Source organism: Eumetopias jubatus, unplaced genomic scaffold (assembly GCF_037043125.1).
Source record: "Eumetopias jubatus isolate StellerSeaLion01/CBP00866 unplaced genomic scaffold, mEumJub1_p1.0 scaffold_14, whole genome shotgun sequence".
In the NCBI taxonomy this organism is placed as follows: domain Eukaryota; kingdom Metazoa; phylum Chordata; class Mammalia; order Carnivora; family Otariidae; genus Eumetopias; species Eumetopias jubatus.
In genome coordinates, this window is record NW_028274820.1 from 41,174,345 (window position 1) to 41,179,097 (window position 4,753).

Here is a 4,753-nt window from a genome sequence, read left to right on the forward strand (position 1 = left end):
CAACGGGAGCAGCGCGGGGAATGCTGGGATAGTGGAGGTCCACCCTGCGCTTCCTCCGGGTTTAGCAATACGTCAGAGTTAGAGATGCATCATTTTGTGCTTTTAGTTTATCTGGACTCTCTGAATTGACAAATTTGGCATCCGGGTAGGTTCCCCTCACTGGAAAAGACTCATAATATGTAGAAAAATTAAACACCTTTACTTAAGTCTGAGGGGTAAAGTGCCCGCTAAGATTCTTGAAGGGCCTGCTAAGTGTCGAGCCCTTAATATAGATTAGCCCTATCCTTAAACCAATTCCCTAAGCATGGTAATAACTATCTCCACGTCACAGAAAATTTAGGTTCAGAAAGAAATAGCCAAAGTCAGTCAAGTAGCGCTAGGCAATCCAAATGCAGGTTTGTTTACCTGACTTGAATCTCCACCCTCTTCGATTCGTTGTTCCTCCATCTTGTAATTACGCTGTGGGGAATATCCTGTTAAAGAGTGTGTTTCTGTGTGTGTAATAACTAGTTTACAGGTTATTATAAAATCATACTATGTAAAACATTTTATGATGTTCAAATATATCATTTGAATTTTTCAAATATTAAATATTTTTAATGTAGCTGTGAACTTACATGTGTATGTTACATATGGATATTATGTAATATAACATATAATTGGGTGTTACAAATTTTTATGCATATGCTTGTGTATATATTTAAAACCTCTTCCTTCATTCAACAGCAGTAGTTATGTTAGTTCATACCACGCACCAGGCACCGGACTGGAAATCAAACTTGTATAGACGAAGTCTTTACTTTCCAGGAGTTCAGATTCCACTCTGAGACATGTAAATAGGTAAATCACAGTGGAACATAGTAACACATTTGAATTTCTATTTTAAAAGGAAATTATCTGAGAAATGAACTAAGTGTATGGATGTACAGAGAATAGAGCAATTAAATATAGCACAGATTTGGACCAGAATTTGGGAACCTCAATTAGATGTAAATTAAAAAAAAAAAAGATGGCCCTCATAATACTATTTTGATTTGTAGTGGTTACTGAAAACATTAGCAGCCTTCAGATTAAGTTCAAAGTGTATGTAATTTGACATGTTATATGAATAAATACCAAAAGAAGAGAAATAAAAGATGAGGAAAATCTAAAATTGGAATTAAAATTAGAAGTAAACTAAAACTGTAAGTAAATGTAGACAGTGGAAATGTAGAAAGTATGTAGTATATTTCTTCATATTAAAATCCATACGTATGGCAACATTTGCTAACTTGATGGGACCTCTTAGAATTTTGTACTTTGATGCCGTCTATCATATATATTACATATGCCACTGGGAACGACACACCAAAGTAAAGCTTTGGGCAGGCAGTTTGATTTAGGCAGCAAGGAATAAGAAACAAATCACAGATCTGAGACAGTCATTTTGTGCAGAAATAAAAGATTTGCCTAAGGACATATCCATAGAGACAGAAAAATTAATGGCTGCCAGGAGATGAGGAAGGGGGGGAATTGGGACTAACTGCTAATAGGTATGGGGTCTGTGGGATGATAAAAATATTCTAGAATTAGGTAGTGATAATGGTTGCAAAACAGAGTGAATATACTAAAAACTACTGAAGCGTACACTTAAAAATGATAAATTTTATGTTATGTGAAATGTATCTGAATTTTTTAAAATGCTATAAAAAATTTGGCCAAGGAATCAGGAATCCCAAATTCTAAGTGTATAATTTATCTGATAATGTGACTGATGTTTATATTCTTAGCAAAAGAAAAAAAATCAATGGTGATACAGTGATTTCCCCCATAAAAAAATTGAATAACACAATTTTGTGTTGTCTCCAATTTTTGAAAAATTTACTGATCCGTGAAGTCCAGAATGCTGGAACCGCAGAAATAACTGTTTTTTTTTTTTTTAAGTAGGCTCCACACTGAGTGTGGAGCCCAACTCAGGGCTTAAACTCACAACCCTGAGATCAAGACCTGAGCTGATATCAAGAGTTGGAGGCTTAACTGATTGAGCCACCCAAGCGCCCCTGAAATAATGTATTTTAATCATCATGATACATGCCACAGTGAGCAACTTCTCATTTAAATGGCCGTGGCACATGGAAAAACTCTGGAAAATGATAGCTCTTAAAGTGTAAGAGGCATTATTGCTTTGCTAACTTAAGCACGTAAGAATACATATTTGATGGCCCAGGATATAAACCTAGGCTCAAGTCCTACTCAACAGGAGGTTTAGGCAAATTGTTTAATTCCTCTGAAGTAATTTTAGTGATTTGTAGAGTTACAGCAAAGATTAAGTGACTATATATATACACAGATGTGTGTGTGTATGTCATACATACAAACACGTGGCATAACCCAATACCTGGCATGTAATAAGTAATCAATACATGTTAGCTCTTATTTTAAAAGGGTCTTAAATTTTAAAATATCTCAGATCCTCCATACTAACCCTAAAAGTCTTTAAATGTGGGTTTTGTTTCCTAAATGATATCTTGGTAATACTTTGGGAAGAAGTGAGTTCCTCCACAAGTTAATAATAGTAATAATAATAGCTAACATGTATTTAATGTTTGCTTTGTATCAGGCACTGTGCCAAGTCCTTTTTTGTATTGAGTACAATTTAAATCTATTTAATACTTGAGGGAACTGAGGCACAGAGAGGTTGTAATGTGGCCGAAGTCACAGTGCTAAGTGGTGGAGCTATTGTATCCTAAGGGCTTTTTAAAGAATAAGAATAAGAATAAAACCATCTCAATGTGTAGAGAGGCAGACAGTTGACATAAGAACCCCTGGAATCATTTCTTTCTAACACTACTGAACATGTGCACATGTAGGAAAATGGCAGAAACACATAAATGCAGACAGAAGTGCAGAGGGCTAAGAGGTACAATGAAGAAGAAAATCGAATCTTAGAATTGACTTAGCTGTGTATGGCTAGGAAACCCTCTACAACATCAGAGAGAAGCACTGCAGTCAAAACTATGCCTTTATCTACATATGAAATCTGTAATTGGTTGATTATATTTAACTTCACAAGAAATCAAGCTAGCAGCAGATTTTATAGCAGATGATTGAATTTGTCTCTAGCAAATCTTTTTTTTCCCTAAAGTTGCATTTGGGATTTATATAGTTTTAGTTATACCACAAATACCTGAATCTAAGTTTGCTATAGAGTGACCATTCACTAGCTAGGCAGAATGGATTCTACAAGATTGACCTTCCTGTATCTATCTCTAACCAGGAAGAAATGGTGAGGGACTGCTAAATGCCTGATATCTGGAGGAAGGACTGATTTCAAAGTCACCTTCGTTTTGACCTCAGGAAGTTACAGCTAATTAGCCAACCATGAAGAACTGAGGAGACAGGTCTACTCATCAAGTCTCTAGGATGTCCTTTCAGGGTATGTAAAAAAATTTTGGTGCCAGAATCACTCTACTTAACTCAGGCTCTTACCACCTGTGGGGCCCTAGAAAATTACTTACCCTCTTGGGCCTCAGTTTACTCATCTTTGAAAATGCATTACCCTCTCCATAAGGTTGTTGAAAGGATTAAATGAACTATTTCGTATGAAACACACTCAGAAGGATGCCTGGCATATGGTGAACAGGCAATAAATAGTAACAGTTTGAAGTAGAAAGGAGAATGATAATGTTGATTTCTACCCTCTAGCAATTCATAAAACTCCTCAAGGTTAGAAAAAAAAATTTAATTCCAACAGCTTACATGCTTGTCATCAAGAAGTACTGAACTTTTGCTATGCCCTGTCTTTTTATCTGCCCTTTCTAACCTCCAGAACACAACTATTTGCTGGAGCTTCTCTCTGAGTCTCCAAAGGACAGGTCCTAGATGAAATTAAATCTGTAAAGCAGACCTTCAGGACCCTCCTCTCCCCACCAGGTCACAACATTTAGGTAGTTAACCAACACCATCATCAGAATTTCACATATATTTGTAATAAATGCAGGTGTAACTCTGTTAGGAGAAATGGAAATTTGAAAGGGTGGGGCAAACTAAACCATATGCAATTTGCAGCATATGGAAATAAAGCAGGAAATGTAGAAAGGATGAAATTTAGAAAGTAGACTTTGGGATATCTTTTATAGAACATCTTTTATTTCATATAAGTCCATAGCTCCATGTTCACATTTTCATTCTTTCTGGGCCTTCAAAACTTAATCACTTTCCCCTAAGACAGATCTTGAAGGTCTTTAAAAAAGTGGACTATTACCGTGAGGTCAGACTCTGAACACCTGCAGCTAGCTCTAAACCCTGCTATGATCTATTTTTTTAAATTTATTGTGGTAAGAGCACTTAATATATCTACCCTCTTACATTTTTGAATGTACAGTACAGTAGTATTAACTAGAGGCATGATGCTGTACAGCAGCTCTCTAGAACTTATTTTGTATAACTGAAACTTTATGCCTATTGAACAGGAATTCCCCATTTCCCTCTTCTTCCAAACCCTGGCAATCACCATTTTATTCTCTCTTTTTATGAGTTTGACTATTATAGACACCTCATGTAAGTGGAATCATGCAGTATTTGTCCTTCTGTGGCTGGCTTATTTTATTTATCATAATGTCCTCCAGGTTCATCCATGTTGTTGAATATGGCAGAATTTCCTTCTTTTTTAAGGCTGAGTAATATTCCATCCCTTTATTTGTCAATGGGAATTTAGGTTGTTTCTGTGTCTTGGCTATTTTGAACAATGCTGCAAAAAACATGGGAGTGCAGA